The sequence below is a fragment of the Ornithorhynchus anatinus genome, chromosome 19 (assembly GCF_004115215.2).
Source record: "Ornithorhynchus anatinus isolate Pmale09 chromosome 19, mOrnAna1.pri.v4, whole genome shotgun sequence".
NCBI lineage: Eukaryota > Metazoa > Chordata > Mammalia > Monotremata > Ornithorhynchidae > Ornithorhynchus > Ornithorhynchus anatinus.
Genome location: NC_041746.1, coordinates 23,448,254 through 23,474,705, shown reverse-complemented (window position 1 = coordinate 23,474,705; position 26,452 = coordinate 23,448,254). Strand labels below are relative to the sequence as shown.

Below are 26,452 nucleotides of genomic sequence, written 5' to 3'. Positions count from 1 at the left end.
AAATTCTCTCTACGGGAGACAACGTGCCAGCAAACTTGGTCCCTGAAAGTCTCCCCCGACGAAAGCAAGTCACATCAAACACAGACGACCTGATTCAGAAATCAGGCTCTGAAAATAACCTGTGGTTTGGTGGATTGATTTTGTACTACTTGGGAGGCAAAAATGTTCCAGGAAACAAGATTCTACTCTGGATTTTCCTTCCTTATCCGAGTGAAAAATGAATCGATACGCTCCCTGTATCCGATGGTGATGACAGCTTGAGATCAAGCTTGGTCACCGAAAACCCAGTCAGCTCATTTGGTAAAATAATAATTATGGTGTTTGTTAAGCTCTTACTATGTGCCAAGCATTGTTCTTACCGCTGAGATAGATACAAGGTAGTCAGGTTGTCCCACATAGGGCTCACAATCTTAATCCCCATTTTCCAGATGAGATAACTGAGGCCCAGAGAAGTTAAGTGGCTTGCCCAAAGTCACAAAGCCGACAGGTGACAGAGCCAGTATTAGAACCCATGTCTTCCGACTCCCAACCCTGTGCTCTTCCCACTGAGCCGCACTGTTTCTCTTTAGCTCAGTGGTATTCATGGAACGCAGTGTATTTTATGGGACTCTACTAAACTCTTAGGAGAGGACAATACAAACGAGTCGATAATTTGGTGTAGCGGATGAAGCACGGGCCTGGGGTGTCAGAAGGTCACGGGATCTAAACCCACCTCTGCCTCTTGTCTGTTGTATGACCATGGGCAAGTCACTTCACCGTGCCTCGGTTACCTCACGCGGGAAATGGGGATCGAGACTGTGAGTCCCACCTAAGAGAGGAGCTGTGTCCTACCTGATTTGCTTGCTCATTCAGTCGATCGTATTTATTGAATGCTTATTGTGTGCAGAGCACTGTACTAGTCACTTCACTTCTCGGTGCCTCAATTCCCTCATCTGTAAAATGGGGATGAAGACTGTGAGCCCCACGTGGGACAACCTGATTCCCCTGTGTCTACCCCAGCGCTTAGAACAGTGCTCGGCCCATAGTGAGCGCTTAACAGATACCAACATTATTATCATTAAGCGCTTGGACTGTACCATACGACAGCAGATAGAGACAGTCCCTGCCCAACAACGGGCTCCCAGTGCTTGGCACATAGTAAGCGCTTAACAAATACCATCATTATATTTATCTCTGCCCTCAAGGAGCTCATACACTGGGGCAGACAGTAAAGCAAATTACAGGTGGGGGAAACAGCCGAGTATAACATCAGACTCCCCCTCAAGACTGAAAGCTTGCTATGGGCAGGAAACGCGACTGCTTATTCTGTTATACTGTGCTCTCTCAAGCACTCAGTACAGTAGTCTGCACATAGTAAGCTCTCAATAAATACCAATAATCAACTGACTGATACCAGGAAATGTCCATAAGTGCTGTGGGGCTGGGGGTAGAATGAGTATCAGAGCGATTAAGGGATACAGACCCGAGTGCAGATGTGATGGAAGAGAGAGGGTGAATAGGGTGGGGAAATGAGAGATTAATCAGGGAAGGCTTCCTGGAGGGGATGTGATGTTTAGCTGGGCTTTGAGGAAGAGGGGGGTCAAATACGAAGGGAAGGGAGTGCCAGACAGGAGGGAGGATGAGAGTAAGGGGTTAGTGGTAAGAGAGAAGAGATTGAAGCACAAAAAGTAGATGGGGGTGAGGGCAGGAAAGTATACAGGCTGGGTTGTAGTTAGATAAGAAGGGGAGAGCTGACTGTGTACCTTAAAGCCTGTGGTGAGGAGCTTCTATCTGATATATTCCTTCACTCAGTCGTATTCATTAAGCGCTGTGGGCAGAGAACTGTATTAAATGCTTGGGAGAGTACGGCACAATAAACAGACACATTCCCTGTCCCCGACAAGCTTCCATTCTAGAGATGTAAAGATGGATAGGCAAGCATTGGAAGTTTATGAGTGGGAAGATATGAATGAACTGATTTCTTCAAATAACGATCTGAGCAACAGATCCAAGTGCGGACTGGAAAGAGGAAGAGGCCGGAGGCAGGGAGGCCAGCAAGGAAGCTGATGCAGTAGTTGAGGCAGGATATGACAAAACTCTGGAACGGCCTGGTAGCAATTTGGATGGGGCGGATTCTAGAGATGTGGTCCAAGTAAGATTGAAAGATGTCAGCCTGTCGACTGAATAGCTGGGTTGCGTGAGAGAGAAGAGTCACGGATAATGCAAAGTTTATGGGCTTGTGAGATAGGGAAGATGGTGGTGCCGTCTACAGCAAAGGTAAAGTCAGAAAGGAGAGGGTTTGGGTGGCAAGATGAGGGGTTCTATTTGGGACAGGTTAAATTTGAGTTGCCAGTAAGACATCTAAGTGGCAAGTCACTTTGCTGCTGTGTGCCTCAGTTTCATTGTCTGGAAAAAGGAGATAAAATCCCTGTTCTCCCTTCTTCTTAGGCTGTGAGCCCCGTGTGGGACAAGGACTATGTCTAATTTTCTTGCATCTGCTCCAGTTCTTAGTACAGATAATAAACACTTTATTAGTGTCATTATTATTATTTTTATTACTGATAATGAAATTTTAGCAGTGTGTAAGAGTAGCTGATTAATCTACCGTATTTTCTACAATCCCTTATCTTGAAAATAATAACTCTATTCGGAACAGTGAAGAAGACATTTTCATACAGTGCTCTACCCACACAGTAAACACTCACTACGTACTATTGATGGATCTTGGCATGCGGTTTGAATTGTTTTCTGCATTGCTGTGGCACCTTTCCTTGAAAAAGCCCATTCGACCAAATCCTGCCTTGTCAGACCCCTGATCAATCCATCGTATTTACTGAGTGCTTACAGTGTGCAGAGCACTGTACTAAGTGCTTGGGAGAGTACAGTAGAACAATATCCCAGACATTCCCTGCCCACATCGAGCTTACAGTCTAGAGGGGGAGATCCTGCTCCACTGACAACGTGAGACCCAGGCTCAGTTAATGGAGACTTCCAGATAAAGGAAAAACACGCCACTCACGTACCCAAGGAATACAATACCCATTTAAGCATACAGGCACATTCTACGGGACATCTATTAAGTCGGGCTATAGAGCCGCATCCAGCATTCACTCCTTTCTACCTAGAGATCGCCCTGAGTCTCAGGTGAGGGTAAGATATTAAGAGCAATATATTCTGCTAAGGAATCAGCTGGGGGGACCTTTCCATTCCTACGATTTATCAGCTGACATCCCAACCGATGCGCTGCTGTGTATTTTGTGCGTGTGGTAATCTCACTTCACAGAGAATTTGTTAGTGGAGCTTGTTTTACTATCAAGATGTAATGTTGCTGATTAAATTACAAATGACACACCACATCAATTCTTATTAGAGAGGTGCAGGCAGTATTATGTTTACATTTCTCTGATGATATGGGCCTCCCCTCTCACCCATTTCGTGTTACGTTAAACCCGGTAATTATTCGTCGCAATTTCAGAATCGAGTGCTTCCGCTTTTACGTTTAACCACCCGTTGTTCAGAGATCTAACTGCTCCGGCGTGGCATTAACCAGGTCGCAACTGGGCCGTGACCAGACCCTTTCAGCCGAGCTTCCATCATCCTTCTTCGCTTCAGCCCTTGGGACCCTTTGGTCTGGGGAGGTGGGTGGGGCTAACACGGACAGCTCTTCTATCTGGTGCTACAGGATGGGCCTCAGAGTGCTCTCAGACACTTCCGTAAGGGAGAGTTTTCCTTTTGACCCCACCAGGGTCAGATGAGGAACCTGTAGCTCTATCTAGGGCTGCAAAAGCAGAAAGGTCTACTGGTGGAGTTTGGAAATATGGTTTCTTGAGGATAGGGATGGGATTGACTAACACCGTAATAATGGCATTTGTTAAGCGCTTACTATGGACCAGGCACTGTACTAAGTAAGCAAGCACTGGTACAAGATAATTGGGTTGGACACAGTCCACGTTGGGCTCACAGCCATCCTCATTTTCCACGGGAGGTAAAAGAGGCGTGATGCGACTTCTCCGTGGTCACACAGACAAGTGGCGGAGCTGGGATTAGAACCCAGGTCCTCTGACTCCCAGATCCGTGCTCTTTCCATTAGGCCACACTGCTTGTACTCTCCCAAACACCAGTAGTGGGTGCAGAGCACTGTAAGCACTCAAGTAGTGTGGCCTAGTGGATAGAGCACAGGCCTGGGAGTCAGATGAACCTAGGTTCTAATCCTGGTTCTGCCCCTTGACTGCTGTGTGGCCACAGACAAATCACATCACTTCTCTGGGTCTCTGTTACCACATCTGGAGAATGGGGATTAAGACCTTTAGCCTTATGTGGGACAGGGACCGAGTCCAACCTGAATACGTCGCATCTATCCCAGTGCTTAGTACAGTGTCTGGTACAAAGTAAACACTTAAATACCATAAAAAATGCCATTGTTTGATTAATTTTAATTTCCAAGTGAGTCAGTGGAAAGTTATTCTGCCTTGGGTCCATCCTCTCTTCTCCTAACTTTGCCTGTCTGCAAGGTTCCGCTCTAAAGCCTCCTATTTTTCTTGTTTTTCCCCTCATTCTCTTTGGAAGCTCACCCTCTCGAAGGGTTTCAGTTTACATGGGTGTTTGCTAAATCTCTCTCTCACCTAATCTACAATCCCGTATCTCCTCTTGACTTTAGGACATCTCCACTGGGATACTCCTCCAGCACCTCAAACTCAACATGTGCCTCTGATCTGTAAAATGGGGGTTAAATATCTGGTCTCTCTCTGACAGGCTCATTTTCCCTCCTGAATCCACTTTTCCGCTTCCTCACTTCCTTCCTCTTCTCCTCCTGTCCCCTCCTCCTCCTTTCCCTCACTTCTTTGCTTCCTTCTTTTCCTCCTCCCTTCCCACCTTCTCTTTCTTCTCTTCTTCTGCTTCCTCTTCTTCTCTTGCTCCCCTTTTTCCTTTTCCCCCCCATCTTCTCCTCCTCCCCTTCCTTCTCCCCCTTTTCCTCTTTCCCCTCCTCCTCCCTAAAAGTTCACATCCTCCAGCAAGCCTTCTCCAATTAATTCACAATACTCTACGGTACCAATCCAAAGACACATTTTCAGTGTGTATTTAATTCCGATCCTCACCACTCACCACCAAATGCATGTTTATTTGAGCTTTAAATAATCATTCAGCATCTCAACTTGACATATTTTTACTACTTCTTGTTATTCCCTTGTTTTTCTTCCTCCTCCTCCTCCTCCGTGTAAATCATTTTGGTCTTCCCCATCAGAATGTAAATTCCTTGAGAACAGGAAATGTGTATATCCTCTTGTATTCTACCAAGGACTTGGTGCTCATTAGGAACTCAATGAAGACTACTGGGTTAGTTAATTGATTGATGGATTGATTGCTCGATCGAATAGGGTGTGTGAAGCCTGTTCCTAGTGACTCCTGGTCCTCGGCATCCAGTGGCTTTCTTCTCCCCGGCAGGTCACTGTGTGGAAAAAGACCCAGGTTTTTTCCTTCAGGTCGCTTGAGAAAAGGATTTAGGAAGTGTCAAGGCTACAAAAGCTGATAAAATGGCAAAGATAAAATTTGACAAAAAGTCATGTAATCTTTAACTGGTCTGCAGTAAATAGAAACTATTAAGTATTTATCTCATCCCATAAAACTCCTGTCATGTGGAATAAAGTCTATCCTCTCGCCAATCTCTCTCACAAGCCGGAACCAAAATAATACCCCTAAACAGCCTGTCAGAGGCAGATCTAGATTCCTGGGTTGGCAGCATTGAAGCGGCAGAGTAGCCTGGAGGCAAGAACACAGGTTTGAGAGACAGGGGACCTGAGTTCTAATCACAGCTCTACCACTTGTATGCTGTGTGACCTTGGGCAAGTCACTGAACCTCTCTGGGCCTCAGTTACTTCTTCTGTATAATGGCAATTATGAGTGTGAGATCCCTTGAGGGGCACAGATCGTGTCCAAACTACCTTGCATCTACTCCAGCATTTAGCACTGGGCCTGGCTTAAATTGCCTTTAAAAAAGAAGCTCAATAAATACCATTTAATCATATTTATTGAGTGCATACTGTGTGCAGGGCACTGTACTAAGCATTTGGGAGAAGGAGACACACTCCCTGCCCATGATGAATTTACAGCCTAGAGGAAGAGCTTCCCTTAATGAAACAGCATTTAAAATATAACCTTCAGATTCTAAGGTGTGAATCTGGCCCAGATCTGTGGCAGCTAAAATTCACACCTATGGGGGTTTTAGGGTTCACGTTTTTAATGGTATTTATTAAGCGCCGACTTGTCCCACATAGGGCTCGCAGTCTTATTCCCCATTTAACAGATGGGTAACTGAGGTACAGAGAAGTGAAATGACTTGTCCAGGGTCATACACAGCAAACAAGGGGCAGAGCCATGACTAGAACCTAGGTCCTTCTGAGTCCCAGGACATTGCTCTACCCATGTCCCCCATAGGGCTCGCAGTCTTAACCCTCATTTTCCAGATGAGGTAGCTGAGGCCCAGAGAACTTCAGTGACTTGCCCAGAGTCACACAGCAGACAAGGGGCAGAGCCGGGATTAGAACTCAGGTCCTCCGACTCCAGGCTGGTGCTCCATCCTCTAGGCCATGCTACTTCTCAGGTTGTTTGTGCACTGGGACATAGGGACTTGGAAGTAGCAAAGAGGGCAGATCGAATGCAAACCAAGGGGAGATGATATTTTTTCTTGCTTTTCTCAGTGCTGTTGTCAAAGACAAGACTTCAGTCAGATGGTGATTTCCACCCATCTTCAGTGAAATTCCACGGGGTGGTTTTTCCTTTAGAACACTAAATCCCTCCCTTCTTTAAAGCCTGCCTCATGCGCACATTAAATCCCATCATAAACATCCCTTTTCATAGCCCACACCACACTCTATAAAACCCGGGCCGTATTTTTTTTTCCTGGAAATTTAGGAGCTGTGTTCTTCCAAAACACACGTGGCATCAGATCTCAAACAACCTCGGAAGCCTCCGAACACATCCATATCTCCCAGCGAACGTGGAACTGTCAGAGAGAAGGAGGCTGTTCAGGAAACGTGCAGTTTGCTCTGAATTCTGACTCAGAATAGGAGACGTTTAGAAGTAGAAGGTAAATTCATGTACATCGAAATCATCCATTAGCCTCTGTTTCCACTGACCTTTATGATTAGGCTCAAGAACAAAATAGAATCAAAGTATGCCTTTAATGCGATTGTGTGCTGATCAATTCCCTCCATTTTGCTGAACATTTACATGACACAAACCTACGTCTGCCTCTTGATAGATGCTTTTGAGGATGATTTTCCCCATTTAAGCCTTCTTTTTCCCCTCTTTTTCCCCCTCTCTCCTTTCTGCGGCGCCCCTTGGATTTGCACCTTTTATTCACCCGTCACTCAGCCCCACAGCACTTACGTACTTATCCACAAATTATTTATATTCATGTCGGTCTCCCCCTCTAGGCTTTAAGCTCACTGTGGGCAGGAAACCTGTCTACCAACTCTGTTGTATTGTAAGTGCTTAGTACAGTGCTCTGCACACAAGCACTCAGTAGATGCCGCTGATTGATTGATGAGGGAAACAAACCCTGTTAGAACACAACAAAGTCCAAGTTGGACTGCATCTCATCAAATTGTTTTTCCCCTTAGAAGTTTATGGAATGTCGCCTCACTTTATGACAGCTCACATCACAGCATAAACACTGAATATTTTATGTCAGAGAGGCAGCGCCCTGTGAAATGTCAGGCAAATGATAAAATCGATAATCTGCAAGTTACCAAACTGGAATAAAGCATGTACATGCCAGTGATTTGCAGGTCGAAGGAAACTCTGATGGCTGAACACTTTGTTTTTGGTCAAGTTTTGTATCTAGCCGGATGGATTAGGCAGACTCTCTAGAGGAAGATCGAGAAACACGTGATTCCAAAATGCTGTTCTGTCCTCCGGGTTCATGCTTGGCTATTTCTATATGGTCAACGTTATTCTAAAAAGATCATCAGGCAGAGTCTTGAAAGTTTTCTCCAACAACCTTAATAACCTGTGCTGAAGTTCAGTGTTCTGTAACTAGTAAGCACTCAATAAGCCCTGTTAATGATGACTATTCAAACCAGATTCTGTAGGTTCTTTTCTAATTTCTTGGAAAAACCCTTCCCTGGACTGGCTGTTTAAGTACATGGGCACTTTTTGATACTATTAGGGAAAAGGAGAATAGGAGAAAAATAGCGTCACACTGGGAAGAGTTTTTTCTCTTTGAGCCACTTTATAAGTGAATGAACAAACCGACTGAATAGGGATGCTGGACTCGGCCAAGATTCCTATCAAATTCCATTTCTTTTTCCTTATAGGATATTTGTTAAGCATTTACTATGTACCAAGCACTGTACTAAGTGCTAAGGTAGATATAAGCTATTCAGGTTGGACAGTCCCTGTAGACTGTAAGTCCACTGTGTCTGTTATATTGGTTTCTCCTAAGCACTGAGTACAGTGCTCTGCACACAGTAAGCGCTCAATAAATATGAATGACTGACGGTTCGTGTCCCTTAGGGGCTCACAGTCTTAATCTCCATTTTACAGATGAGGTACCTGAAGCACAGAGAAATGAAGTGACCTGCCTAAAGTCACACAGCACACACATGGAGGAACTGGGATTAGAACCCAGGTCCTTCTCACTCCCAGACCCTTGCTCTATCCACTAGGCTACGCTGCAGAAGTCACCGTTTGGTGAACACCTGGATTTGGAAATGTTCTTAAAGTATCCAGGTGGCCCCAAAGAAACAAGATGAACCGTTTCTTCCTTAGTGGTTCAGTGAACGGGCAACGAGTAGTTTGGAGCCTGGAGAGAGAGAGGGAGAAGGTCACTTTACACATCCCAAAGGGGAAAAAGCAGTTGAAATGCTAAACGAGAATCAATAAATCATCTATTGAGCATTTACTGTGTGCAGAGCACTGCATTAAATGCTTGGGAGAGTCCAGCAGAATATAACAGACACATTCTTTGCCCACAACAAGCTTACAGACTAGAGGTGAAGATCGGGTAATGCCATGCCCACTCTCCCAAAAGGCTGGACTCAAGAGCATAAGGTCATTCTTTCTAATCTTGCCTGATGGTGCCGGGTGGGAGATGATCTCTCAGCTGCCTTAACATCACCTATTATGCATAATCACCCTCAAATATTAGGCGTGAAATTAGTTACCCTCCCCAAGGCCACGTAACTGCCCTCTCAAAATCGCTCCGTCTCCTCGAAAGGCCTGTAGCTTTCTAAATATCACACCTGCAAGCCTACTCTCCTCCAGGAATCTTCCCATTCAGGCTTAACGCAAGCCCTACACATCAAAAGTTTCCACTTTCTCCAGCCCCTTTTAATCCTTGGGCCCCTCCCTCTCCACAGGCTCCTCGCGGCAAGCTAGGGAATCCTTCACTTGTGTCCTTCCCCGCGACCTTTCTGGACCACATTCTATGTTCTCATTCACGCCATCTGCTCAGCAGGAAGGGAAAACTTCTGCGGTGAAAACAACAGTCGCCCGGGTCACTTGCCGTCTCCCGTGATGCTCCTCGCCCCCGTCCCCCCCTTTCCAACCCCCCATCCTTCAGCCCCTGACTGGTCAAACCTGCCCCTCACATCATGCGATCGAGACGCTTCCAGAAGTTAAAAAAACACACACACAAAAACCAGTCTGCAATCACTCCGTTGCTGGTTTCGCTCTCCCCCCTACAAGGAGAGTTGGTACGATCTCTTCGGTCCTGACAGGGGCTTTCTAAATAGCTGCTCATGCCTCACTAAACAGCTGTGAGTTAGGTCATTTTCCCAGGGGTTTTACATGTGGAAAACCGGGTATTAGAAAGGCCTCAAAAAGGACGCCATCTGGCCCGAGTGAAAAAAGAGATCATGACACTCTCCGTGGCACCAACAGGCCCTGATGAACCACAAAGGAATTCAGGCCCGGCCGGGGAACGAATGGTGCCTCACCGGACAATCACCTCAGTGACAGTGACGGCCATTTATCCCACACTTATCTCCGTGCACAATGGACCTTTGTGCCACGCTGTTCCTTAAAGGCTCAGCCCGTTCATGTGAAGCCTCAGTGCTGCTCTCCTTTTTATTTTTTCCACGGTATTTAAGTGCTTACTATGCGACAGGCACTGTTCTAAGTGCTGAGGTAGAGACAAGCTAATCAGGTTGGACATAGTCCCTGCCCCACCGCCTCAAACCCCATTTTACAGACAAGGGAACTGAGGCACAGAAAGGTAAACTAACTTGCCCAAGGTCACACAACAGACAAGTGGCAGAGCCAGGATTAGGTCTTTCTGGCTCTTAGGCCCGTGCTCCAGACACTAGGCCATGCTCCTCTCCTTTCCGGATCATGCACTATACACGGAGACGGAGCAGGTTCTTTAGGCATTGAGATGCCTTCTGTTTCTCTCGTTCTGCCTGGACCAAGAAGACAGACTGTCAGAATGGGCAGTCCTTTCATGTTTGGAGAAAGGCCCCTCCTCCAGCCTCAAATTTAGAGGATGGGCGAGCCAGGGAAATGTCAATCCCATTTTACTAAAAATGGGAAGTTGCTAAAAAGACATCGAGATCTCAAGTTTCAGAATACCTTTGCAAGAGAAGATTAGAAGAATGATTAGAAGAGGAAAAAAAACCGCTCATGTTCTGGTTCCAAAATGAGACTTCCTGGAAGGCTTACTGATCTAATATTTTTAACTTCTATAAAACATCTCATTTCACATACGCATTTTGAACAATTATTTTTTTCTCTAAATGATAAAAATCAGTATTTTGGCCAGGATACTCCAAGGCTTCTGTTTAACAAGTTTCAAAGTCAGGTGGAACTGGGCAAAGGGGCACTTTTTTCATTAGATCACTCAAACTGTCCCTTATAATAATCATGGTGTGTGGTAAGCATTTACTTTGGGTCAAGCACTGTACCGAGCTCTGGGGTAGAGACAAGATCATCAGGCTGGATACAGTCCCTATCCTATATGGGGCTCACGGTCTAAGTAGCAGGGAGTAGGATTGAATCCCCATTTTACAAATAATGAACCCGAAGCACAGAGAAGTTGTGACTTGCCCAAGATCACCCAGCAGGCAAGTGGCAGAGGTAAGATTAGAACCCAGCTCCTCAGACTCCCAGGTCCATGCTCTTTCCACTAGAACTTGCTGCCACTCATTAGCTGCCTTATTAGCCTATTATTTTTAAAAAGCCAACCAATTTTTACTCAGTAAGTGCTCAATAAATACTACTGTCACTAACCTTTGGCATTAGTGATAAAATGAGTGTATCTTTTAAATGTGTAGCATTCACAATATCAAGAAAGTATAGGAAATCCCCAAGACAGACATCTCAACAGTGATAAAATTAAGCTCTATGAAAAGATTGCAGGAGACCTCTTGATACTTTTCTCATGGTGAAAGATGAGGGCTGAAGTGGACATCTTTCCCTCCAATTTAGTCTTCGCTAGGCAGAGGGGATGTGTGACAGACACCTCATTTCCTTGGCCCCACAAACCCCAATTCCCATTAGCTTTGCTGCCCAGAACTTCCTCAGAGCTCAGCTCTCCTCAATCTGAACTCAGGGCCTCTCTCAAAGATGTCAGACTGTCACTACAAAGAGCATTTTGGGAAGAGAGAACAGTAGTAATAATAATAGTTATGGTATTTGTTAAGTGCTTACTATTTGCCAAGCACTGTACTGAGCAGTGGGAGGAATACACAAAAAGCAGGTTGGACACATTACCTGTGCCACAATGGGTTCACAGCCTTGACCTTCATTTTACAGATGAGGGAACTGAAGCCCAGAGAAGTGAAGTGATTTTCCCATGGTCACATGGGAGATAAGTGGCAGAGCCAGGATTAGAACCCATGACCTTCCGACTCCCAGGCCTGCGCTCTATCCACTATGCCACGCTACTTCTCTGCTTCTCAATAAAAAACCCAATCTTCAGCGAGTGTCTTTTTTCAACATTTTGGGGCTACTAGTAAGACCATCAGTTCTTTTCTCCCACAGGGCTTGAGGGAAAGAGAAAAGCTAGCAGAAATGGACAAACATAAAGAGAAACATTTGTAATAATAATAATAATGTTGGTATTTGTTAAGCGCTTACTATGTGCAGAGCACTGTTCTAAGCGCTGGGGTAAACACAGGGGAATCAGGTTGTCCCACGTGGGGCTCACAGTCTTAATCCCCATTTTACAGATGAGGGAACTGAGGCACAGAGAAGTTAAGTGACTTGCCCAGAGTCACACAGCTGACAAGTGGCAGAGCTGGGATTTGAACTCATGAGCCCTGACTCCAAAGCCCGTGCTCTAAGGATTCTGTAAAGGAAAGAATGCAGCTCTTTTGTGGGAAGATGTAGGCTTGCTTCCATGTGAGTCACCCCCACTCATTTATTAACATATGTCTCCAAAGTCTAATTACAGAATTTCAAGAAGGCACATTGTCACTTAGTACAATGCACAGGGGAAGGGGTTTTAAAATAGTTATTGCCATCCTTACCTAAGAGTGGATTTTCTCCAATTTCACACACCCCCTTCCAACCCAATAACACATTGCAACCGTAAGGCTCAAGTTTTTGCGCGCAAAGTTCATCAAGTCATTGAGCCTGTCGTAGAGAGGATGTCGGCCTGTTTTGAATGGGGTTAAGAAAGGAGAAGGTTTACTTCCCTCTGCACACCGTTCTCTGCCCTGTTAGGCATTCCAGCCTTCTGTCGGATGTCTCTAATTGCTTCTGTGCAAAAACTGCCTGGGCTGTTCTGAACGGAATCCCTGGAAGAGATCAATGCGTAGGGAGCCCTGCAGCACAGACAGAATTTTCAAAGGTCTTTGAGGCAGCTGCAGGAGAAGGAGGAGGGAGAGGAAAGAAGGCAAGAGGAGCAGGACAGGGAGGATGGGGAGAGGATGAAGAGATTTGGAAGAGGAGAAGAACACCCAAATTTATTCTTAGTGCTGCTTGACACAAAGGATACTCTACCTTTCCAATAAACAACTCGTTTCTGAGAGCAACAACTAAATCAAGACTTCATCTGGTTGGTGATTTAGAGCACACACATTCTTCCCTTCAAGATTTTTGCCCCTAAAAGAAAAGACAGGGGCCTCTTTAAATAAAAGACTAATTTGGAAACCTGATATAGCATAAAACCGTTCATTTTAGCTATTATCTCTTTTGACACTTTTCTTAGCTGAGATTCTACCGCATTGTGTGCTCCTGGGGGATTAAATGATTTTAAGGGATTAAAATGTTAATTAAAAATATAATAGAAATGGGACTCTCTGAAAAGGCCAATGTAAGTACTGTACTGATTTCTTAAAGCTGGAGGCTTGCCTTGCCTCTCTTTTCAGAGAAAGCTATGTTTTAGGCCCTCAGTTTGTTTGAGAAGCAGCATGGCCTAGTGGATAGAGCCCAGGCCCGGGAGTCTGAAAGACCTGGGTTCTAATCCCAAATCCTCCACCTGTCTGCTGTGTGACTCCAAACAAGACCATCACTCTTCTGAAAAAGGAGTAAAATGTGAAATGGGGATTAAGGCTATGAACCCCATGTGAGACAAGGACTGTATCCACCCTGTTTAGCTGGTATCTACCTCAGTGGCTGACACATAGTAAGTGCTTGGCAAATACTATTAATAAATAAAAAGTAATTGATTCAGAAACAGTTTGATCCTATAGCCCTCTGAGAACATGTTTATACCTCCCCAAACAGGTTCATGTCCTTGAAAGTTTTAAAGACCGTTACCACTGGGATCGATTTCAATTTTTGTGCATGTCCATTGGGTCTTAGAGAGTTCTGTTTCAGAACAGGGAAGGGTTGTGCGGAGGTGCGGGGGTGGGAAGCTAAAGGGAAGGTCCTGGGAATTCCATGTGACCATTTCAGCTGCAATAATCTCTTTTCTCCTTCTGGTCCAAGTTGGTTTCCAAGGCACTTCATTGTCTTTCATCTCTATCTGTCATCCTCTTGGTCCAACCTCTCAACGATTAGAATAAAAATCTGTCTTCCCACTGGATGCTTGTTCAACCAACGTCATCGAGTGCTACGTGCCTATAGAATCCTGAGACGGCTTTGAGGAGTCTCTAAAAAACAATGCCTCTCGTTTGGGGTATGATGGAAAACTATGAAGTCTTTGCTGCATGTTGCCAGGGGCCTGTGATGGCCATAGTATTTATTAAATGCTCACTACGTGTCCTGCCCTGGGGTATATACAAAATAATCAGATCAGACAAAGTCCCTAACCCATACAGGCCTCACAGTGTAAGAGGGAGGGAGAAAAGATCTTTAAATCCTCTTTTTCCAGAGGGAGACTGAGGCACAGACTTATCCAGACTTATCCAGGTCTCTTGACTACTAGTCTCTTGTGCTCACCACTAAGCTACGGGAGGTGGCTGGGAGCCAACTTTCTTTTAGCCCATTTTACAGTGCAGCAATGAATGTCAGCACTGAGTTGTTTATTGCAGCTTTTAATCCTAGGACAAATGTGATACCCAAACCAAAAAAATGCTACCATTTCTTTGGTGAACCCTCCAAAAAGTTTACTTGGGACTTTCACTTTTGAATTTTTTAAAAAAATGGTGTTAAGTGCTTACTATGTGCTAGGCATTGAACTAAGCACTGGGGTAGATAAAAGCTGGTCAGGGTGGACAAAATCCATGTCCCACATGGGGATCTTAGAACGGTGTTTGATATATAGGAAATGCACAACAAATACCATAAAAAAGTGGCAGAACAGGGATTCAGATCCAGGCCTATGCTCTCTCCACTAGGCCATGCTGCTTTTCCCAGATCTGAAGATGTCTACTGCCCTCAAGCTCTTGGAAGAACATCATTTCTTCTCCATTGGACACATTAACTGATTAGGGCAAGGTCAGAGGCAGTTAAATGGATGCCAGAGTGTGGATAAAGATTTCAACCTATTTCAGCCCAAATGCTAATGTTGAGAAACTGAGCAAAGCTTGTTCCCTCCCTTCACACATTCGATAGTCCCTGTATATTTCACCCAAGCAATTTAACTTGAATATCATCCGGCTTCCCAATGTATCTGTGTCCTTCTATAATATTTTTAAAATGCCCCAAAGGCCCTCTTAAAAGTCATCCATAGGTTTAGTAATGGATTTTTAACCATTCATCCATCCCTTCAGAACAGGATAGTTTATGAAGGAAAACAATTGTGAAAGAAATGTTGTTCGTATTCCCAAGGGCTTTTTGTTTCTCACAAAATAGCAAAAGGAAAAAAAAAAAGGGAACAGTAATCAATTAAATTGGCAGTCAGGGTTGGGCCAGGTGCTTTCTCTTCCTGAATAATGATTAAGCTTGTCCCTTTATAGAGATCACTTCTTGCCTTCGCAAAATTTATGACAAAATGTGTGACTTGTAATTTCTATGGAGGGATTGGCTTGCAATTTGGTTTTAAATTTTTTCCGACTTTCCCGAATGCTTAAATGCTTGTGGAGAGGTCAGAGGGTTTGCAACATCAGGGGACTAAAAAAAGGTTACATTCAGATTGGCCCTATGTCTATTTTCAATTTGAAAGGAAGTGGCTTAGTGTTGTGAACACTTGCAGCTATGCACTCTGCATGACAATGAATGTAGGGGTCATTATACCTAATCCCTTCACTTTCCTCTTTCTTTTCTTTTTTTTTTTTTTAAAAAAAAGGATGTTATAACCAAAACTTGCTGAATGTAAAGCAGAAAAAGCACTGAATGACAAAACCTAGGTGGTGCCAGAGATTTAAATGATTCCATCCTTCTTCCAGATGAAGTTATCTATACTAACCACTCAGTTACCCTTAAATAAAAAATGAGGCAAGCATTATTTAAAGAATTCATGGCCAAGAAAGGAATAAAGACAGAATATATCTTTTTTTCTAGAGGTCAGTCAATCTATCAGTGGCATTTGAGCACTTACTGCTTGCAGAACACTGTTGTAAGTGCTCGGAAGAGCAAAATACAACACAGTGAGTAGATACATTCCCTGCCCGCAAGAAGTTTACTGTTCAGCCAAGACAGCCTGTGACTTGACCAGGACCTGAAAGTTGTGAATCAGGCCATCATTTGCTTAACATTTTTTCTTTCTTGCTGCATCACTACCACCACCGTCATCAATTACCAACTTCATCTCCACCCTTTCATCTGCTTATGTATTGTCAGACACTAGTAGGACCTCAGCACACGTTTTGGTCCTTCGCAGCCAAATTTCTCCCTGGAACTTCTCGTCTCTTCGACGGTCCACTCCTTGCTCTCTCCTACCTCAAACTCCCTCCCCGCTTTCAAGTCAAAAGCTCTCACTTTACCTTAATCTCATGCTTCCCACTGTCCACCCAGAATCACAGCAGACGAGTGGCAGAACAAGGATTAGAACCCAGGTCTTCTGATTCCCAGGCTTGTGCTCTTCCCACTAGGCCATGCTGCTTCTCAGTAAAGCCAAGCACAGATTCTATTGGCAGTCAGGAAGGTGAAGACTGTTTTACCTATCTGTTTTGTTTCCCCAGAAGTAGTTACCCTGGATTTGGCTCCTGTTTTGTCTGGATCTTGTTTCGTGGCTAAATCCAGGTTCTTCTTTCTGGATAAACAGGCTCCATTTCTGTTCCTCGTCACCTCTTGGGAGCGAGGTTTGGAGTCAGGAGGGAATGGGCTGACAACAGTTCACGCAAGGTTTGTTCTCGGCTGAATTCGTCCCATCCTCCTTTGCTCTATTCATCATCATTTTCTGCTTCGTATCTGTCCATTTGCCTTTTCTTCCCTTTAATTTCTGCCCAGGGTCCCCAGATGGAAAATGAAATATTAGGTTTGTCAAGCGTATATCATTGTCTAAATGCCTGGAGATGACGAGTTAAAAAGAGAAATCAATGAACAATCCTCCAGTGCTTTGCGGGGGATGGTCCCGCTGGCTCTTTAAGACGTAATGAGTCAATAACCTATTAAAACCATACTCTGCCAAAGCCAGCCCTAAACAAGGCCCCGCATCTCTTTAGGGGGTCAGGATTCAACTCTTGGGTAAATTAGATCAAAAGATGTTTGTTTGTGGGGGCGAAAATTGAAAGATTAAGCTTTAACTAAAAAAGCTGATAATCCAAAATTAATTATATGATTAACATCTGAAAGGTGAACATGAAGTAAAATGATCACAGTCCCACAGGTAGCCAGGAAAATCCAACTCAATCACTGCTCTAGAACATTTATCAAACAGCCTCATTACCCTAGCGATGGAATATAAAAATAAAATCTACAAAGACAGTGACTAAGAAACTCACACCTTGAAAGACAGAATAAATCCTATTTGTCTAGACCCCTTAAAAAATCCTATTTAATAGTAAGTTTTAATTCTCCTGAATATTTAAATAAAATGTGAAGCAGCAAGGCTTAGTGGAAAGAATGCAGGCCTGGGCATCAGAGGACTTGGATGCTAATCCTGCTGCCACTTGCCTGCTGGGCAACCTTGGGCAAGTTGGGTAACTTCTCTGTGCCTCAGTTTCCTCATCTATAAAATAGGGAATCAAACTTGTTCTCCCTCCTACTTAGACTGCAAACCCCATATATGATAGGGAGAGAGTGTCTGGCCTGATTATATTGTATCTACCCCAGAACTCAGGATATAGTGCTTAAATATCACGATTATTCTTATTATTGTGTGAATGGAAGTTTTGTTGGAATGAGAGTGTTGGGTATTGTGGGAATTGAAGATATAATAAAGATTTTTTGATGGAGCTAGAGACCTCTGGGTCTTACTGTGTATGAGAGGAACTGCCCTATTCCCCATGCAACAGAAACTCCCATGAGCCCCTCATCCAGCTTGGAAGGAATCGACCAATGGAAGCATGTAGCCTTTTCAACTTTTAGGACATTTATTTATTTATTGAACCTTTACTGTGTGCAAAGCACAATACTAATCACTTGGGGAAGTACAATATAACAGAAACATCCCTTGCCTGCAACAAGCTTACAGTCTAGAGAAGGTGAGCTGTGATGTCTATGACTGTTGAGCTTAGCTGGATAATCTGCTGCTTCGGTCACATTTATTTTTGCCTTTTTTTTTTTTTGTCTTTCCTTGTGGGTCTGTTGCCAATTCTTAGACTGTGAGTTCATTGGGGGCCAGGGGACTGTATCCATCTCACTCATGTACTTTTCCAGTGGTAAGCACAAAGTATGGGCTTAATAGCAACTGAGGCTACAGTTTCTACCCCAATCACTTTGGTCAGGTAAACAACCCAGTCTGAAAAGCCACTGACTTGGAATTTCAGCCAATTTCTCTTTCGAGTGTTGCCTTGAAAGAGTTCTGATACTTTTTCAATTTCAAGGGAAGTGTGGAAACAAAAATAATGATGGTCCATGCAGTCACCATTCACCCCGGTATAAGTTGTCCCGGTATCATTCCTACGAGAAGCCCTATTCAAATAGTTAAAAATTCCAGTCAGAGGATTCGCAAGGAGGAGAAATCACGGTTAATTGTCTCAAAATTATGTTCCCCCAAGGAATCAAGTTATATTCCAATCCTCCTTTCTGGAAATTGTAAGAAATAGTAAAAACATTTAGGCAGTATTTCACTGTTAACCAAGTTAAGCCCAAGGTCTTAAATCATTCGAATATTTGCTCATATGCCTGTCACTCTACCCAGATAATGCTTTGAGACTGTGAGCCTACTGAAAGTGTGGAATTACCTTATTCATGCCTTACTGTACCCTCTCCCAGGGCTTAGTACATAGCGGGACTCAAATACCACTGAACGAATACCCAAAATAGGTTTGGAGACACACTGGATTCTATCTTCTTGTCTGCACTGAGATCTATGACCCTTGGGAATTTGATATTCTCCCCTCCCTCAACCCCACAGCATTTATGCACATACTTTGATAAATTACTTGTTCATATTAATGTCTGTCTCCCCTTCTAGACTTTAAGATCATTGTGGGCACAGAACACATCTGCTAACTCTGTTGCATTATATTCTCTTAAGCCCTTAGTAAGTGCTCAATAAATACTGTTGATTACTCTGAAGACTCAGGGAATTATGAGAAGTCTAAATACGGGTTGGTAGCAATGGAGAATTCTAGAGGTCATCTCAGAGAACAGACGAGGGAAAGGTAGAATTTATTTTTTACTGGTACGCTCCTTTTCGGTTTCCATATCAGTGGTAAGCAGTGTCGCCTAGTGGAAACAACACAGGCCTGGGAGTCAGAGGATCTCAGTTCTAATCCCAGCTCGGCCAACTGTCCGCTCTGTGACTTTGGGCAAGTCACTTGGCTTCTCTGGGCCTCAGTTTACTCAACTGCAAAATGGGGATTCAATGTCTGTTCTCCCTCCTACTTAACGCTGTGAGTCCCATGTAGGACAGGAACTGGGTCTGACCTGATGAACTTATATCTACCCTAGCACTTAGAACAGTGTTTCACATATAGTAAGCACTTAATTCCATAAATAAATTAAATGGCATTTAATGTACGCCATATGCAGAGCACTGTATTAAGTGCTTGGGTGAGTTACAGAGCACCGTACTAAGCATTTGGGAGAGTACAGTACAGCAATAAACAAACACTTCCTGCCCACAACAAGCTTACTGCCTACAACTGAGGTGGTAGACATGCTCCCTGCCCACACAGACCTTACACTCTAGAGGAGGAGCCAGACTTTGAATAATAAATAAATTATGAATATGTACATAAGTACTCTGGGGCTGGAGTAGGGTGAATATCAAGTGCTTAAAAGGTAATGCAGGAGGGAATAACTAATGCACGAGGGAAAGGGAGTCTGGGAAAAAGAGGGCTTAACCAGGGAAGGTCACTTGAAGATAGGATTTGAATAAGGCTTTGAAGGTAGGGAGAGTGATGGTCTGCTGTCTCTGGAGGGGGAGAGAGGATGTGAGCAAGGAATTGGAGGTGAAATAGATGAGATCAAGGCACAGTGAGTAAACTGGCCCTAGAAGAGCCAAATGTGCTGCTAAACTATGATAGGAAATCCACAAGTTAAGGTAGTAGGGGGCAAGCTGATTGAGTGTTTTAAAGCTGATGGTAAAGGAGTTTGCTTGATGTGGAGGTGGACGGGCAAGTATAGGAGATTGAGGAGTGGGGATGGCATGGACTGAACCTTTTTTTTTAAAAAAAAAAAAAGAAAAATGACCCAGGCAGCAAAATGAAGAATGGACTGGAGTGGGGAGAGACAGGAGGCAGGGTGTTTAGCAAGGAGGCTGATGCAATAATCAAGGCGGGTTAGGGTAAGTGCTTGGATCAGTAGTGTAACAGTTTGGATGGAGAGGAAAGGGCAGACTTTAATAGTGCCTTCAAGGACAACTGACAGGATTTGGTGACATCTTTAACATGGGGGTTGAATGACAGATGACTTGAGGATAATACCAAGGCTTGTGAGAAAGAAAACACCACTATCCACCCTATGGTGACAAGGGAGCCTTGAGCCCCCTTACTAGAATTTCTTTTTGAAAATTTAGCATAGAAAGGTGCTTAACAAGGACTAAACCTCAATCACAAAAAATCTAGAATCAAATTTTGACATTTTAGAATGACTAAATATAATGGCCTCTGGCTCTGAATGCAGAAATATGAAGTTTAGTATCGATGTGTCGCCCATCAACTTGCACTGGAGAATAAAACTTTCTGTTAGAATTTACGGCATTATCTTACTTTTACTGGGTACAAATAGCCATGTAATTAGAATGTATCTATGGCAGTACATGCTTATTTGTCCCTGCAGATTAGATACCAATTGAATTTACTGTTTAATGACAAGTGTAATTACTAAGAAGCTTTTGCTTTGCATCCAGGAGTTTACATTTGAGTACGGCTAAACTGTATAATTATTCTACATTTAGCTTGCTTCTGTTGTTATTAAATAATTACCACCTTGCAGCCTACATCGTGATTATGCTTAGGTTTTTGTTTAAACTAACTGGTCTGGTACTAATGGCCAACAGATATTTTATGTTATGACATTTTCTATTTTTAAAACCATTTCCATTTTATGTCACAGTAACAACATGTCAAGCTTATTGGTAACATACAAGAATCACGCTTCCCAGCTTTTGAAGCTCATTACAATAAATAATAATGAAGGCAGAGATAATTTAACTTAACCTTTCGGGGGTCTCCATTTTCCAATCTTGAAAAGGGAGATGATAAAGCCAGTCCCTCCCAGAAATGTTGGCATTATTTATAAAGAATATTTAACTTATTTAAACTATAAAAATCTTAAGGGTTTTAAATTAGGTACTTTTTTGTGGCACTTCTGTTGAGAAAAAAACCATCCATATGTATAAAGTAGAAGCAGTGTGGCCTAGAGTCATAGGACCTGGGTTCTAATCCCATCTCCTCCCCCCCTTCCCTATCCCACATGGAGCTCAGAGCCTTCATCCCCATTTTACAGATGAGGTAACAGGCAGAGAAGTGATTTGCCCAAGATCACACAGCAGACAAGTGGCAGAGCCGGGCTTAAAACCCAGACCCATTCTCTTCCCACTAGGCAACACTGTTTCTCATTATGTTATTTTTAGTCTTACTATCATCCTTTTAAGGAACCTCCACTGCCAAAGATTTTCTTATCTCATTGCAGTATCTTGGAGAGATTGGGAAAGTTCACATTTATTTTCCCCACTTCTCAATGCCGAGTCCATTGTGTTGAGACATTAACTGATTTGCCCCAAATTCCAGAATCTGTCTCTAGCTGAGCTGGAACAGAGATCTTGTTTTTTACACAACCACTTAAGGGTGGAGTTTGCATTAGAGCAGAAGCATCTCCTTATCCTATGGACTATTCATGGTTGCTAGTGACTTTCCCATTGCATGTCTGTAATATTTCTACATTTCACTCAAGTTTAAGTTTACAGAGTTGAGAACATTTAAATTCTAATCACCTCATTTAAATCAGGATGTCTCTAGACTATAAGCTCACCGTGGGCAGGGAACAGCGCCTGCCAACTCTGCTGTATCGTATTTTCGCAAATGCTTAGTACAAGGTCTGCACAGAGTAAGCCCTTAATACCACTAATTGACGGGCTATTCACAGGTGCTAGTGACTTTTCAATGTTATGTCTGAAACATTTCCATACCGCTAAATTTTTTCAAGTTGATTCAGTTGAGTATGAACAAATTCTATCATCTCAATTAAATCGGGATGCTCACTACCTCGGACGAGCTTTCACCTTGACAGAGACCATCTTTTTATCTCCATCAGAGTTCCTGGCTTAACGAGGAGGCAATCTTGAGAAGGTACCCTGGGAGATGGACTTCCCAATTAGATTTCCATCATTAATATATCCATTGCCCCCAGAGGTTCGCCCAATAGATACTGCATTCCTGAAAATAGAATTTGATTTCACACAATTTTGCAGGTAATTTATTTTTAATAAGTTTAGATTTGAGTATAAAGATGGTTTTTCCTGAGCTTTCGTTAAGGGTATGACGCTCTCATGAAAGCTCTGTTAATTTCAAAATTAAATATTTTTTTTAAGAGGAGGGAAAAAAGGGTGGCTCACAAGAGTGAAGAACTAATGTACAGAAGTGACTGAAATTAGTAAATGATGCTACCATTCGACTGCGGAGGGAAGGTATAGGGAAAAGAGATAAGCAGTGTGGTCTAATAGACCATGGGCCTGCGAGTCAGAAGGAACTGGGTTCTAATCCCAGATCCACCAGTTGTCTGCTGGGTAACCTTGGGCAGGTCACTTCACTTCTCTCTGCCTCATTTACCTCATCTATAAAATGGGGATTCAGAATGAGCCCCATGTAGCAAAGGGACTGTGTCTAATCTGATTAGTTTGTATTTACCCAGCACTTAAGGTACATGATAACAATAATACTAATTAGCTGGTGTTTGTTAAGTGCTTACTAACATTATTCTAAGCACAGGGGTAGATACAAGGTGATCAGGTTGTCCCACGTGAGGCTCACAGTCTTAATCCCATTTTCCAGATGAGGTAACTGAGGCACAGAGAAGTTAAGCGGCTTGCCCAAGGTGACCCAGCAGTCCAGTGGCAGAGCTAGGATTAGAACCCACATCCTGTGACTCCCAAGCCCATGCTCTTTCCACTAAGCCATGCTGTTCCCTGTACCTGATATAACTACTACCATAAAAAAAACCCAGAAAAGGGTATCTGCTCATAAACCCCCAGTAGACCTTAAGGATATGGAACTACTTCACCGATGCTACAGTCCATGCCAGAGGACTTATGCTACAAGATCTAAATTGTTTGTAAGAAGAATTCACATATTGCCCGTGGGATACAGAATTCTTGACTGAGATGAAGGAACTATTTCTTTCTTTCACATTTGAAGATGATGTTATTGATGGTGAGCGCTTATCAATAAAAGCAAAGGGGGCTGAAGAGATCAAGGCAGGATTGGCACACCCTACCACAGTAATTAATAATAATGTTATCTGTTCAGTGCTTACTAGTCAAGCACTGTTGTAAGCACTGGGGTAGATACAGGTTTCAGGTTGGACAGAATCCCTGCCCTCCAGGGGCCAGTCTAAGTGGAAGAGAGGACAGTTATGGCATCCCCATTTTTCAGGTGAGGAAACTGAGGCCCAGCCAAGTGTCTTGCCCTAAGTCACACAGCAGACAAATGGCCGAGTAAGATTATAACACAAATCCTCTGACTCCCAGGCCTCTGCTCTTTCTACTAGGCCATGATGCTTCCTATGGGATAAAGGTAGATTTTGGTTCCACCAGCGAGTTTATCCCACATATTTTCAGCACTCTCTCATATCTCTGTCTTCACAAAGCTTCTGTTACAGGAAAAACTGCTCTCCCCATTTCCTCCTCCTGCCCAGACTAGTCTGTCACGGTTCTCCAGCATTTAGAAGCAGTGTGGTTCAGGAGTTAGAGCACAAGCCTGAGAGTCAGAAGGATCTGGGTTCTAATCCCTGCTATGACCCCTGCCCGCTACGTGACCTTATTATTCCACATGACTCATTTTTGGACACCAGAGAATTTAAGCCTAGGGTGAAGTTCCCTGAAGTAATATTTATGGTACTTGTTAAGCACTTTGGGTCAAGCACTGTTGGAAACACTGGAATAGATACAAGTTAATCAGGTTGGAGACCGTCCCCGTCCCTCAAGGGGCTCACACTCTTAATCCCCTTTTTGCAGATGAGGGAACTGAGGCACAAAGAAGTTAAGTGACTTGCCCAAGGTCACACAACAGTCTTGTGACAGAGCCAGAATTAGAATCCAGGTCTGGATTCCCCAACTCCTGCTCTATCCACTAAGCCACGCTACTTCTCTGAAAAATTTCATATTCTCACCCTCCTCGCTTTCCCAATGGATCACTTCTAGAGAAGCAGCGTGGCTCAGTGGAAAGAGCACGGGCTTGGGAGTCAGAGGACATGGGTTCTAATCCCAGCTCTGCCACTTGTCTGCTGTGTGACCTTGGGCAAGTCACTTAAACTTTAATTTCAGTTACCTCATCTGTAAGATGGGGATGAAAACTGTGAGCCCCCCGTGGGACAACCTGATTACTTAGTATCCACCCCAGTGCTCAACAGGTAGGAAGCACTTAATAAACATTATTATTTTGTGTAGGATTCAGTTACCTGGATAATTTCCAGCTTCTTACCCCTCCCCACACAAGGTTTTCCCAATGGAGGAGATGGGGCACGTTATAGAGGGTTTTCCAAGGAGGCTCCTTTTGGTTATTACTACCACCGTCACAGGACAAGAAACAGTGTAGTCTAGTCCTCCTTTTTTAGGCACACCCCCTCAGACTATGTCTAATTCCTATCTGTGAGTTCTTTCCCAGCACTTAGCACAGTGTTCTGCACCTAGCAAACACTTGATAAACATTATCACCATTACTTAGTCAGGGTTGGGTGGGGGCATTGCCTTCATTTAACTGTTGGGGCCAAACAATATCCACCTAGAGAAGTTTCAGGGCTCACACACAGAAGTTCTTGTCCTGTTTCATTCATCTACCAACCAAATAACCAGGTATAAACTACCCAGAATATTAAGAGATAGAAAAAGGAAAAGAGATTAAGTAAATAAGAGGCAGAAGACAAAATCCAAGTTAAACCATTTGGCCCCAAATATACACATCCCTCAAAAGCCAATAGGGATTTCCCTCTTGTATGTGTTAAAGAATTTTACTCAGCCTGTAACTTACAGATCCTCCACAACATGTTTTAATCCTCTGCCTCCTTCAGCCAAGAGGAGCAGCCAAAAGACTACCACCTTCTCTTTCTCCTTTTATAGCTTCTTTTCATTGCCTACACCCATTTTCCCAAGTCCTCAGCTGGTTCTCTTTAATCATTCAAGGTTCACAATTAGCCCACCTTGCTCAGTGGCCAAGTGATTAGATAACTAGTGTCTTTTATATAACTTCCTCTCTCCTAGTTACGCGATCTTAGTTACAAGAAATAAACTCCTTCCTCTTTCTATAGTATTTAAATAAATTAGATGGCTATGGGGGCTTTTATGAAATAATTTAGCTCTTCTCATCCTTTCCACTCTCAAAAGTCACCTAAAATCACACCTCCTCCAAAAGGTCTTTGTTGAGTAAATTCTCATTTAACCACCCTTTCTCTTCCCTCTGTCGACTATACATTTGGCTGTGTATCGCTTAAGCACTCTGATAATCACCCCAACCCCACAGCCCTTAAATAAATATCCTTATACTCTCCTATTTTCCTTATCTGTATTTTTTTTTAATGTCTGTCTCCCTCTATAGACCATAAGGTCTTTGTGAGCAGGGATCTCATCTACCAACTCTGTTGTATTCTACTTTCCTAACTGCTTAGTACAATGTTCTACACACAGTAAGCAATCAATAAGTACAACTGATGGATTGATTACTCTTTGACTATTGCATTACTGTGGCAATCTCTTAATGAGTCTCTCAACTAAGCTCTAGGACTTCTCGGAACGTTTTAGATTTTTTCATTTCTTCTCTCATTTTGTGGGAATTTTATTATATTTATATTCTGTTTTTAAAGCTTGTTGTGGGCAGGGAACATGTTGTAATCTCCCAAGCACTTAATACAATGCACTGCACACAATTTGATTGATCGATGTATTAATTAGTTCACCTCCTCTCTTGTAAATTTATTTAACAGTGACATCGTACTCAAGCCCTTTACCATTTTTGGTGGCTTTGATTGGAAATTCTTTCCTCGAAAAATCAGAACTAAGATCATAGCTTCACATTTTGCGCTATTTTTTAGGCTTCAAAGGACCCCCTTCTAGCTGGTGAAAACATGTTCAAAAGTTCATTATCATTCTCTGGCCATTCTGTCATTGGTCTGCTGTGTCTCCTTGGCCCGGCCACTTCACTTCTCTGTGCCTCAGTTTCTTCATCTGTAAAATAGAGATGAAGACTGTGAGCCCCATGTAGGATATAGACTGTGTCCAACCTGATTATTTTTTATCTACCCCAGTGCTTAGTACAGTGTCTGGCATGAAGTAAGTGCTTAAGAAATGCCACAATTAGTCTTCTTCTCAGAGATCAGAGGGGAGAGCGAGGCTCTGGCGATGAAAAGAAAAAGTAGGGGATTCTGTGACGTTTTCAGTGGGAGC

The 26,452-nt window shown here is 43.4% G+C and overlaps 1 long non-coding RNA gene across 1 annotated transcript in view; it reads right to left on the bottom strand.

The window, feature by feature from the left end:
• LOC114805752 overlaps positions 1 to 25,100 on the bottom strand; it is a 39,914-nt gene extending 14,814 nt beyond the window's left edge. Inside the window, exon 1 of the long non-coding RNA XR_003753772.1 lies at positions 25,044 to 25,100. This is a non-coding gene — a long non-coding RNA (uncharacterized LOC114805752). The remainder of the gene's footprint in view (positions 1 to 25,043) is intronic.
• Between the last annotated feature and the right edge of the window lie 1,352 nt (positions 25,101 to 26,452).